This window comes from Cryptotermes secundus, unplaced genomic scaffold, assembly GCF_002891405.2.
Source record: "Cryptotermes secundus unplaced genomic scaffold, Csec_1.0 scaffold900, whole genome shotgun sequence".
NCBI lineage: Eukaryota > Metazoa > Arthropoda > Insecta > Blattodea > Kalotermitidae > Cryptotermes > Cryptotermes secundus.
This window is the reverse complement of record NW_019741305.1, coordinates 380,958-394,710: the sequence shown is the minus strand read 5'-3', so window position 1 is coordinate 394,710 and position 13,753 is coordinate 380,958. Positions and strand designations below refer to the sequence as shown.

The window sequence follows — 13,753 nt, the reverse complement described above, 5'->3', positions numbered from 1 at the left end:
CGGAACGCACCACGTATATAGAGATAGATAGATAGATAGATAGATAGATAGACAGATAGATAGATAGATAGATAGATAGATAGATAGATAGATAGATAGACAGATAGATAGATATATAGATAGATAGATAGATAGATATAAAGATAGATAGATAGAAAGAAGGACTAATGACTGGATAATAATGAATAATGAATTGGAAAGAATGTGGAAGGAAGTGGTCGTGGCCTGTCTGAAGGCATTATTCAGCCACTTCTCTAGATAGAGTGTTAGGAAGCCTCGGTCAGTACAGGCGGTGCTGCTGCCAAGATTCGAACGGCACAATTTCCGAATGCCCACTTGACCCCACTTCTCGGCAGGTGGTACTGTTGTGAAGGATTCATAAAACCAGAACCTTCCGGAGACTGTGACAGCAGCGTCCTGAGTCTCCACGTGTGGTTACGTGCTTGAGGCTGCTTCCCTGCGCGGAACACACGCGCTCTCCCTACCACAACCGACTGTAACTGTCTAAAGGCGCGTCCACATTACTCGTGCTCGTGTGACTCGCTATGCTCGCGAGTAATGTGGACGACATGACAAGTCACGAGACAAGCAAATTTTTAATTTTTAATTCAAAAACTATAGCAAATAAATTACTACAGCCTGTACACTCTACGAGTAAATATACGGATCCTCATGCCGAAGCCTAGCGAGCAACTGAAGTAGTGTGGACGAAGATTTACGAGCACAAGTAAAAGCCAGATGAGTCTCCCGACGAGCACAAGCCTGGCGAGCACGAGCACGAGTAATGTGGACGCGCCCTTAAGGTTCTCGTTTGAGCATTGCGGCTGGCTTGTTCCGCCTGAACAGAGCGCTGCAAATGAACCTTACTTGCGAGACGCAGAAGGAAATAACGCAGCAAACTCCAGGTACGTGAAATTAATATTACAACTGAAATTACCATGTGACGCCATGTAGTCTGGTGCATGCCCCGTTGATCCACTCTTATTACCCCTGCTCCCAGTTCTTGTACTCTCTTCCACACACAAGTAGTCAGTGTCTCCTTCTCTTGTCATAAAACTGGAGGCAGAAAGTGCCTCCAAAATATTGCAATATATATCAGCCTGTGGTTCTGTCTGGGTGTGACATTAAGGGAGGAACATAGACCGAGGGTGTTTGAGAACAGGGTGCTCAGGAGAATATTTGGACCAAAGAGAGATTAAGAGACTGGAGGTTGCAGAAAACTGCATAATGAGGAGTTTCATAACTTGTACTCTTCGCCAAATATAATTAGAATGAACAAGTCAAGGAGGATGAGATGAGCAGGGCATGTAGCATGAAGAGGGGAGAAGAAGAATCTCTGTATCTATGGATCTACAGAGCTTGTGGACCTTGGCCGCTTTTTCAGTTTCTTAATTTATACACAGTTGGCTGGGCTCCTTGGAGAGCGATAAGCCCATCGCAAGGCCGCTACCTACACACAGAATAAAAGCACATAGGCATCCACGCCTCCAGTGGGATTCGAACCCACAATTCCAGCGTTTGAGGGGACGAAGACGGTTGATGTCTTAGACCTTGCCGTCATTGTGATCGGCGGGAGAAGAGGAATGCATGTAGGATATTGGTGGGAAGGCCAGAAGGAAAGACACCACTAGGATGACCAAGACGCAGGTAGGTGTACAATATTAAAATGGATCTTATAGAAATTGGATGGGGTGGAATGGACTGGATCGATCTGGCTTAGGTTGCCAGTGGAGGACTCCTGTGAATATGGTAATGCTGGGAAGTTCTTGAGTAGCTGCACAATTGGCGGCTTCTCAAGAAGGACTCAGCTCCATGAAGTTAGTTAAATCAGCTCACACGGTCTCACGTTTCAGAAGACAGTAAGTCTCATTATAAAATGCGAAGCCCTCTCGAAAGGTCACGTCAAATCGAGGTGCAGCGACCTCTGTTCACCTGACAGGCTGCACCAGCACCGCGACTGCTTTCATGTGTCTATGCAACCCACTGAAGAACATCTTTACAATGCACGAGTATACTGTCTGCTGTAGCAATGACATGACGTCATCGACACTCACTGTTGTAGGCCGTTACAACCTTACGGGTTTCCTATATTCGCTTTTCAACACAATTCCAATATTCTCAAGCTGGTGGGAAATTCAAGGATACTTTAACGGGACTTTTCTTCCGTAAGGTTGCCTACGCAAGGTATGACGTTTCCTGATTACAGAGCAGACGGACTTTATGGACTGACACTGTCCCAAGATTCAAATTTCTCTGCTATTCTCGCGTCATGATGTAGTGTGACGCGCTCATGGCGGTGATTATCAGGATTACTGTTTTCTCAGATGTGACTCAGTGTAGTCTGGTAATTAGTTAGTGGCGGTGATCAAGCTTACGACTGTTCAAATTATTATGCTGCCGTTGTTGCAAAAGATACGTAAGATAGGCTCGATCTTCTTTCGAAAGTCTGTACCGACAGAGGACTTGTGTGTAGTGCGCAAGGAAAAATTATCAGTAACATGCTGTATGTACGATAAGTAAAGGTCGCGCAATAGCTCAGGCGGTTAGTCGCTGCCTTCCCAACGCAGAGGCCCGGGTTGAAGCCCGGNTAATAATAATAATAATAATAATAATAAGTGCGATACGTACACTTGACGAAAGGCCAAGCATATTCATAAGAGACACACCCATCTTCTCGTCAGAGAGGATGTTACATAAGGACCATGACCGCAAGGTTCAGTTGTAAAGAAAACACTGGTCGTCAGTAACAAGGGGCTTGGCGTCAAGATGAACTGATTGGCGGTAAACTGCCATCGTAAAATAACTCTGACTTTGACTTTGACTTTGACCTTGACTTAGTGCACTGCAGGAAAGTGAAGAGTTGATTGTTGAATTAGTGGGTCAGAGAACTGCGGTTCAGTCCTTGCGAGCTGTTGCTGTTAGGACCCAGTAGCTGAGGCATGTGGATATTTCTGGAACCGAGAGGAAAGGGAACGTCCGCTGTTAAAAGCTGTCACCAGGCAATGACTGGTGAAGACACATCAGAGTGTGTGCTGTAGTGAAATACAGAGTGTGTGAAATAGTGAATAGCGTTATAGTTACTAGTAGTTACTGTCTGTAAATGGTCAATGAATCCGACCACCCATCTACACCCTGTCTATTGTCACCCATACACGTGACAGTTTCTTCATGATAGGCGAAATTAATTTGTTTATATTACAAATTTCCTGCTTTCTTTCATTTTCCATTCCTTTAAAAACTAAGGTGCCCGATACATAACCGTCCACCGCTCGCTACCATGAAAATGAAAGATAAAGCTCTTCCTGTAACAGGCCATGGAGGCCCAGAAAGTTGTGAGACGTCGAGGCTCCCGCATTATTTAGACAATTGGCTCACAGATGACGTTGATGTTGCCAGCCTTACACGCCGGCCGCTCTTTACCCCAGGAAGATTCGTGGTACTCATTTCTGTTAGAGGCTGAGTCGACCCCAGGGCCACAGCGCGGCTGGAAGGTTTACGTCAATCGAAAAATCCAATGACCTCATCGCAAATCGAAATCGCGACCTTTCGGCTTCTAGAATAGTGCCTCAACCAACTACGCTACTGGGCCGCGCCATAACTCAAGTGGTTAGTCGCTGGCTTCCCGGGTCTGGTGAAGTGGGATTTGTGGTGGACAAAGTGGCGCTGGGGCAGGTTTTCTCCGAGTACTTCGGTTTCACCTGCCAATCTTCATTCCACCAATTGCTCCACAATCACCCTCACCTATCATCTAGGGCTGGTACAATAGGCCAGAAGTGGCCGCACTACAAGGGACTTAGTCCCACCCCACTAGCAATAAAAAAGAACTACGTTACTACGTGCCCCCTGGCTGCCATAGCCAGACGAAATTTTAAACATACTTGAAAGTGGCAAATCTCGAACTATTACAACCACGCACTCTTTAGTCTGTCTGATTTTGGAGCCAGATTGCGTCACACTTCGTGCAGGCGACCTTACGGAAGAGAGTACTGTGTAAGTGTGTTTGAGTACCGGAAGCATGCTTAACATAGAATTTACTAAGTTCCTCACGACAACACAATGGTGAGCGTCACTAAGTGATGTGACACGCACTGGTTCCCGTGTCCTTCATAAGGAGACTCTGATGTCGGCCCCGATGTGACGGTAGCACACAGCTGTAGGTACCGACACTGCCAAAAAAGTGAAGCCACACGTGATGTACTTACTTGTGTCGCGTGCTGCATGGTGCATGTCCTGCCACTGCAAGCTCTGCACTCTCAACTGAACTGACATCTGCCTGCCTGAGCACCTCGCGTTGAACCAATGTTTTGTTGCTACTTACAAGCGTCCAACAACAAACATAAGTGTTAAGTAACTGCTCGGATGTACTAACATTAGTCTCCATTTGGTGGCTTGCAGAGCGTGTCCTAGCACGCTTACCGAGTGCTAAACGACAGAATGATGTACGTCCGTCTGTCCGTCCGTCCCGAATCTTCTGAAGGTTTTTCGCTACACTGGGCATGAAGATTGTGTCACTAGAGGGAATTCTCGATGTTTCTCCGTGTAAAGGTGTGCAACAGTTGTTGACCCCATGTAAGGTAAAAAGGTAAAGGTACAGTTGTCTCTATGTATAATTAATTAAGCACTATGCTACGAAGGCGTATCGCGGAGTGGATGTAAAATCCACATTTTCTTGACCTCGGCACTAGCTGGATATGAGTGGTCAGCTTCACGCCTCAGCCGCTTTACCCTGGGGAAAGATCCCCCGGTACCCATGCGATAGGAGGTTGGGTAGGCCCCAGAGCCGGCCTGGACAACGTGGAGAAGAGAAAATTCTTGACACTACTGGGACTCGAATTCTGACCCCTCAGTCAACCAGACCGTAGCCAGTCGCTATACCGACTACGCTATCCCGCGTTGATTCCATGTAAAAAATAAATGTATTCCTGTAACAAGCCTTTGAGGTCCATAGGGTTGTAAGACATCGAGGCTCCCACATTTTCTATACAATTGGCTCACAGATGGCGGTGAGGTTGTCAGCCTTCCACGACGGTCGCATTTTACTCCCAGGAAGATTCTTGGTACTCATTTCTGTTAGAGGCTGAGTCTACCTCAGGGCCATTGTGTGGCTGGAAGCATTAGGTCTACTGAAAAATCCAATAACCTCATCGAGAATCGAAATCGCGACATTCCGGCTTGTTGCATAGTGCCTCAACACAACTGCGCTACCAACCGCTCCCTTCATCCCATGTAGGAATGGTGGTATTACTGTTTGTATGTTGCTACTTCACGGCATTCTCAGTAGCCACATTGCATACCGCTGAAAAGTAGGATGCAAATGGCTGATAACGTGAAAGTGTTTTGAACGAAACGATTTTGATCTAATCAAGAACTACCCCGAAACATTCCTGAAGGAAAGGAGAAAAGCCCCGAAAGACCTGTGTCTCGACCAAGATTCGAAGCCAAACATGTTTCTAACAACGAGCCCAGAGTGCTGCCTCTGCTCCCGTCTTTTCATTACTGATCCTGTAATGTTTACTCTAGTCTAGGATATGCAGCAATTAGTCTGGCAGAATCGGCAAACGTTGAAGACGAACTTGCTGGCATCTTCAATTTAAAAAAATTAAAATTCGCTTAGTGGAGGGTGGAATCCAACTGGGTCCACTCGGCACGGAGGCCACTGATTGGGCTATTGTAGCCAGCCCCGTGTGATTATGATGATGGAGAATATGGTGGAATGAAGATTGGCAGGAACAACCGAAATACTCGAAGAAAACCCTCCCCAGCGCCACTTTGTCCACCACAAATCCCACTTGACCAGACCCGAGATCGAGCCCGGGCCGCCGCGATGAGAAGCTAGCGACTAACCGCTTGAGCTATGGCGCGGCCTCGCCATCTTCAGGTTGGAATTGTTTTCAATTCTACAAGAAAACACGGTTTCATATCCCAGAAGCTTCTTTTCTTCGCACTGCAGTTTACCTAGCATGACATCTAATATAACAGAATACAATTTATAATTCAGTCCATGATAGCCTATGTTATTTATTTCATATTGTAAAGGATTTGATGAACTCGTTGCCAGACAACAGCTCTGTAAACAGGTTCCAACACGTAACAGTAAATGAGGTTGTGTTTTCTATATCGTCTGCTCCGAGCAGCGGTGGAACAACGGGGTTATGCAAACCGTTTCTAATCAACGGCTCGGTAAACACACTTCCGCGTAAGAGGGTTACATCATGAACAGAAGAGACGGTGTTTTCCGTGGGGTCTGTGCAGTGAGTTTATAGGGGAAGTGACTGCAGTGACAGAATTCGTTCAAGGGAAGTTACGAGTCAGTCGTAAGCTGGAGGAGTGAGTCCAGAAGAGATTTTAGTTCCGAGGTTTCAGAGTGATTGGAGACGAAATACCAAGAAGACTTCATAGTGATTTTCAATGGTAGTTTCTGTGTTGAGATCAGCTGTCAGGAGACGTCTAGTGGAAACTGAGAATTCTACTGCGAGTGTAACGGTGAACTGGAAATTGAGTAAATCAGCGATAGCGCTCTGTTAATGGCGATTAAGAGATCTTGTAATCGGAGTGCCAATAAATCCAATCATCTGAACTAGAACTCGTTACTTTCGTCTAACGTACCACCCTACACGTGATAATATTATATTTTCTCTGTTATTATGCTTTCCTATAGAACTGCGAGGTAACCTGAGGGAGATGGTCATAGAGTCGGCCTTTATATGAGAGAGAGTCATGAAATAGTCTACAAGTAGATATAAAACGTAAAGGAGAAGATATTCGAACCTGTTAATACATTTATTTCTCGACATATCCTCCATCGACATTGATACACTTGTCTCATCGCTTTATCAATGCGTCGGAACCCGCAGCATGGAAATCTGTTGTCTCGGGGAGTGCTGCTAGCTCATATTCAGAAGCGTAGTGAAAATGTTACGTTAATTGTGCATCATACTGTGAGATTCTGTTGAGGCTTCAGGATGCAGTTTGCATTACACGTCCAGGGGTACTGTTGCGTCATGACAACTGAAGATATCATACAGCCCGAACAACCCCGGAGAGAGTGCAAGAACTCCAGTGATAACTTCTTGAACATCCGCCTTACAGCCCGGATTTGGCCCCTAGTGACTTCTACCTGTTTGGCCCGCTCGAATACCATCTCGGTGCAAACTCTTCGTTGATGACGAAGAGGTTGAAACGGAGGGGAAGATTTGGCTGAGACAAGAGTCAAAAGACTTCTGTGGCGCGTGTTTCGGCACACTGATAAAGCGGTGGGACAATTGTATCAATGTTGGTGTGGGATGTATCGAGAAATAAATGATGTTCCAGGTTCGAATCTCACTTTATTTACGTTTCATATCCATTTGTGACATATTTACTGACTTCCCTTCGTAACCAATATGTACATGCTATTCCCTGAGAAGCCGGTCACGGTAACCGAGCGGTCTAAGGCATGTACTGTTTTCGCTCGCTCGGAAGCCGGGATTGTGGGTTCGAATCCCACACAAGGCATGAAGGTTTGGTGTGTGTGTATGTGTTTTTCTCTGTTTGTGTTGTCCTGTGTCTAGGTAGAAGCTTTGAGACGAGCTGATCATCCGTCCAAGGAGTCCACCGTCTGTAAAATGATCATGAAACTGAGAAATCAGTACTATGCTCCAAAGTGAGAGCAAGAGGAAAGGGAAAAAATCTTTGAGAAATATAATACTTCAACATATATGACTTTTCGTCTCTTGCTGAGACTCTACGTTGACATACTCCGCAAATGCTGTTTTGGTTAATGTTACTAGCTCAGAGGCTGTTAGGTAGAACTAAAATATTGATTGAGGCTAGCTCTTTCTAAGGGACCCAACAGAATAGGTGTTTTCCCTCACCTGAGGACGGAAACAGATCCAGTTTCCGAAACGTCGTGTTTTTCTTAGTTATCTTAAAAGCAGGACGATGGATAAAGTCCGAAAACCCAATATCTCTGTGTCTAAAATACTTAGTACACAAGCGAACCTTGTACCAAGTGTAGAAAACAAAAGTTGCCACAAGGGATGAGACAGCTGTTAAGCGTTCTCATAGGAGAGTATGGATTATCACAAATGAAAGTGCTGAAATTTGTTCTTAAGTCAATCTGCCCAGATCTGTTAACAATATGCGCATCTAACAAAATTCTTTGAAGTAGTTTCGTCTTTCCTTGAGAAATTATACCGTGTAACTTCTTTCCTGCCACAGCAGCAAAATAATCTGAGACACGCTTCATCGTCTCGTCAGAGAGGATCTTACATAAGGTTTATGACCGCAAGGGTTCAGTTGGGAAAAGATTTCTGGCGTGAGTCTCAAGGGGCTGGTGTCAAGACGAACTTATTGGTGGTAAACCGCCAGTCGTAAAGTAACTTTGACTTTGAAGTGAGAAGCTGGTAGCTGAGGTCTGGGAAATTTCGGAATGCCAGAGGAAAGGGACGTCCGCCTTTGAAAGCCGCTACCAAGCAACGGCTGAGGAGACTTTCTATGTGTTGTAGTTACAATGATCTTTGGAGTGTGTAACTCAGTGAGACTGTCGTAGTTATTTGCAGTTAATACTGTAAATGTCCAGTATATTTCATTATCAATCCAAATCACTTGTCTAGTCATACTCAATCACGTGACAGTGAAGTGTGAGAATACGCACTGCAGGAATTATCCTGTGAATTACAATTACACTTTACAGGAGTGTGTACGCTCCCAGAGTTGTCTATAGAACTGTTCCCTAACAACGGCTCATGTACTGTTGTCTGTTTACAAGGTTGTTACTTGGCAATTGGTGTACATGTCACAATATATAAACCTATGTTCTGAAATTTTCTCAACTTCAGATCATCCATAATCAGTGAAATAGCGATTTCAAAGCGTGTCTGAATGATGGAGCAGTGGAGAGTTTATCAGTAGAAATCGTAGCAAGAGATGATAATAGGCCGCGCCATAGCTCAAGCGGTTAGTCACTGGCTTCCCATCGCGGCGACCCGGGTTCGACCCCGGGTCTGGTCAAGTGGGATTTGTGGTGGATAAAGTGGGGCTGGGGCTGGTTTCCTTCCAGTACTTCGGTTTCCCCTGCCAATCCTCATTCCACCAATTGCTCCACAATCACCCTCACCTATCATCTGGAGCTGGTACAATAGGCCAGAAGTGGCCGCAGTTCAAAGGACTTAGTCCCACCCTACTAGCAATAAAAAGAAAGAGTTCATAAATGTTCAATATACCATTTAATTTTCACGGGAATTTCACTAGTGCATGTGAAGCTATTAGGGAACTTTATGCAGGAAATGTTTGTCTTGGCGTTTTCTTTCAGACCTTTATTAGAAACGGAAAGATCTTTCCCGCGCGCGCTTCCCGACAATTTACTTCAATGTTCAATGCGCCGAGCCACAGTAAGAGAAGAAGTTGTTAGTTTTTAGAATTCAAACGAGTTCTGTGCAGGCTGGTATTGCGTTTCATGTCCACTAATTGCGTCTGATTAATGACCATTCATCTTCGCGGTGAACACGAACACAGCAGCCCGTTCCCACCTGCACTCCTACATTGTGTCCATATTTACGAGCTTCCTTGGGACGGACTACATGAAATACGCGCAGAATTTTCGAATAATCTGTTGGATCTGAGGTTATCCTTGCGGTGACTATGAAGAACTACTGGACATTGAAAAGAAAGGGCAAAAGTTAAATACATTGGAACGATTCCATATTTACAATCTAAGAAAATAATCACTACAAATTAACGACACATTTGCAGCTTCACGTAACTCCGTATTTGACCTTATAATAAAAAATACATCTACTTGAATAAAATACGCCATATAACCCCCACCACCACCTTACCATTACCCATCCATGCACCACACAACCAACATCAGTTGTACACAACCCCCAAATCCACTCATAAATACACGTACAAGCTAATCTTAGAACCAACTCCGTATCTCAAGTGTATTTTTTTATTGCTAGTGGGGTGGGACTAAGTCCCTTGTACTGCGGTCACTTCTGGCCTATTGTACCAGCCCCGGATGATAGGTGACGGTGATTGTGGAGGAATTGGTGGAATGAAGATTGGCAGGGGAAGCCGAAGTACTCAGAGAAAACCTGCCCCAGCGCCACTTTGTCCACCACAAATCCCACTAGACCTGCCCCGGGATCGAACCGGGGTCGCCGAGGTGGGAAGCCAGCGATTAACCGCTTGAGCTATGGCACGGCCTACCTCAAGTGTAACTCGAGTAGTTAATTTTTAAAAGAAATAGAAAATTTATATTGTCTTCTTATTTTCAAGGACAGAACTACATTAATAACCATGTAATATTAAAATGTGAGCTATGTAAAAAGTATCAGTCCCAATATCTAAGAAGAATTAAAAATTATATATTTTAGTGTGTATTTATTAGATGTATTTATCAATAAGTTAGTATTTGCTACCAAAAATAAAACAAATTGTAAGAATATGGATCAATAATGAAATACAATTCAAGAATTAAGACTGAACTCTTGTACGAGGGTCGTACTGAAAGTCATGAGCAACAATTTTTTGTAAAGTAACATGCCATATTATTGACATACCAAATACACCACCTCAATCCACAGACCTTTCTTTATTTTTCCACACAATCGCCACTTCTTTGTACACATTTCTATCAGCGCTCTGTGAGTTTGAAAATTCCCCTTCTGTAAAATTCCGTTCCAGCCATCCGAAGACACTGGCGCACTGCTTTCTGAATTGCCTCCCTTGTCTCAAAACGTTGTCCACGCAGCTGATCCTTCACAAATCCGAAAAGATGGTAGTCGGAGGGTGCCAGATCAGGGCTATAGGAGGGGTGTGGAAGAACTTCCCACCCCATCTTTGCAATTGCTTCCAATGTGAGGCGAGCGGCGTGGGGGGCGAGCATTGTCATCCAGGATGATGACGTTTCGTCCCTGACGTTTATCGCGCAATGCACGACGGATCTTGTGCAGCGTCTGGACATAACGAGCAGCATTAATGGTTTGTCCAGGTTCCAGGAATTCGGCCAGAATAAACATCTCTGCATCCCAGAAGACTGTGCCCATCACCTTCGCAGCTGATGGCACTGTCTTTGACTTCTTTTTTGATGGAGAATGCAAATGGTGCCATTCCATACTCTGCCGTTTCGTTTCAGGCTCGAAATGGTGAAACCAGCTTTTGTCACCTGTCACAATACAGAGCATAAAATCATCGCCTTCGTGTCGATATCTCTGCAGCAGTTCTGAGGTGATGGCTTTTCGCTGACCTTTGTGGTCTTCGGTCAATAACCGCGGGACCCAACGAGCACAAACTTTCCTATAGCCCAAGCTTTCAATCATCTCCTGTACTGCACTGTGCCCTATTCCAAGTTTTCGGGCTATTGTGTCCACAGTCATCTGTCATCTGCCTGTCATCTTCAATGATCTCATCCACTCTTTCCTTGTTGCGTTCAGTTGAGGCTGTTCGAGGACGACCGCTCCGAGGCTCATCTTCGATGCTGGTGTTCCCTTCTTTAAAATGTTTCACCCATCTTCGAACACTGCTCGCACCCATGCACACACTTCCATAAGCACGCTGAAGTCTCTGGTGAATTTCTGCAGCAGGGATTTCCTCTTTCACAAGAAATTCGATGACAGCACGCTGGCGAAACGACATATCGTTGTCGGCCATTTTGTTAGGAGTGATACTGGTCACGTGATGCAAGCTATTGACGTCACAAGACACTCAAGGTTAACACAACAGCTGGTTCCACTTACCACCGTACTCTCTTTCGTCTGCTGTTCCCAGTTTGCATGCAAAAAAAAAGTTGCTCATGACTTTCGGTACGACCTACGTAAGTAACCCTGGTGATGACCATTTGAAGGTCGAAACATGTATCGGAACACCTTTGCACGATAAACAAATGGTAATACATTAGTAACGATTTGTCTTTGTTTACATTCGTAGATATGTTTGTGTATACGGCCCCATTTGTGATACCACGACACACAACAGGACGCACACTATTGAGACTGAAGAATACGTTAACTCTGCGTAGTTCAGAGAAAGCAGGACGTATCACCTCTATCTCCAGTTTCGACGAGCAAGCCACGCACATGCTCTGCTTGCCACCATCTGTTTGTTTATTGCGTGGTTCACTCTTTGATCGCGGAAATGGTGAAATAATCACTCAGAAACGTCGGGCTCTCTCCGAATTAAAAGTGTTACCACCCAGAAGACAGTACTGTTCATGGAATTCCATGTCTAAAATATCTGTCAAGGTATGTCGTACGTTGCGCAGGTAAATTTACGGAAGTTTGTCAACGGCGCTGCGTTCTCAAGGTCTCCAGGAGCGTAACGCATCGCGCTTCGATCCAGTTGCGTTTCTTTCTCGCACTGGCACAACATGGCCTTCTACTTTATTTAAAGCCTGTAGGCCGCTTGTAAAATATGGTCACGATGTAGGAGTGACTGTCTACGGGGATTGGATTAGATGATTTGATTTGTTGGCCACCTGTACACACCACTCGGAACTACAGCGGGACCCACGAACCACCATAGCACCCGCTAAGCCCCTTCCAGCCTGCTGTGTCTTCACCAGCCGTTTCCTGGTAACAGCTTTAACAGTGAGATACTTCGACTTCCCGCCCTCGCGTCATTCCTTCGCCAACTCTCATTCAGAACTATCTGCCAGATATTCAATCAAATGAACTGGATCGCCATCTCTTCTCAGTTATTCCTTACATAACTCAACTCTCGACTGCCAAACCTCAGCTCTCTCAGTTATCAACTCTGCTAGCCTAGGATCCTCCTTATATAGTCTCGGAGCACAAACAACAGAAAACACCGTTTCCTAACAATCCCTCTATTTTTGTTTGCGTATTCGTTGTCGCGGGAAAGTGTTTACTGAGCCGGTTCGTGACAGTGGACGTGTCTCTAGCTCCATTATTCCTGCCCTCAGACGTCATGCAATATATTTTAATACGAAGAATTCTTTTATAGACAGCGAAGTAATGATAACCACACTAGCACTAGAAAACATTTCCCAGGGTACAGTATCATTTGTGCATAAAGTAAATATAATTTTCCATCTTGAAATCCATCAAGAATTAATGGGTGGGCCTACCACTCTCTTTGTTTTGCGCACAGATGAACAAACTTGACTTACGAAAATCGCCTCCATCTGCTATGGCGGGAAGTGAACCGCGAATGGCAGCGAAAGTTTCGCATGTGTGGCTACCGTGTCATCTGACCTCAGATCCATCATTTGCACATCCGTGTGCGGACGGCCAAGTGTTGCTCGTGTGGCCTCAGCCTCATAACCTCGAACTTCTCACGAGTTTAGAGTGTACACCTACTGGCCGACAGGAGGATCACTCCGCTCTTACTGTAGTTATATTTCATTTTTGCGGAGAACTAGTTCTTGAAGTGCACTTTCTTTATACGCCTTCGTTAAGTTTGCGAGGTACAATTCTTAGGTCTGTGTCTTTGTAATTTTTGTGATTGTAAAATTAACAAAACCGACACAGTATCTAGACATGATTGTGATCTGCTCCTGTAACATGCCTATGTGCCACTTTTCTTGAAAACTGGTTAAGTGTTGCAAAGTTGAAGTTCGTGACACGCAGACACGCAAATAAAACATGATGATCTCATAAATGTATATTGGTTTTCTTTTTAAGGAATAAAACTAGGTTCAGAATGTCACTACATATTCCAGTTGACTCATTCAAGAAGTCGCGTGTATTAAGACTATACTTGATTAGAAACCATTTTATAGATTTTCAACTTTGTTTTGGAATACGCC

At 44.8% G+C, this 13,753-nt stretch overlaps 1 protein-coding gene across 1 annotated transcript in view; it reads right to left on the bottom strand.

The window, feature by feature from the left end:
• The window catches only part of LOC111872717 (scavenger receptor class B member 1), a 340,109-nt gene that overhangs the window by 261,908 nt on the left and 64,448 nt on the right, over positions 1 to 13,753 (bottom strand). The window lies entirely within an intron of this gene.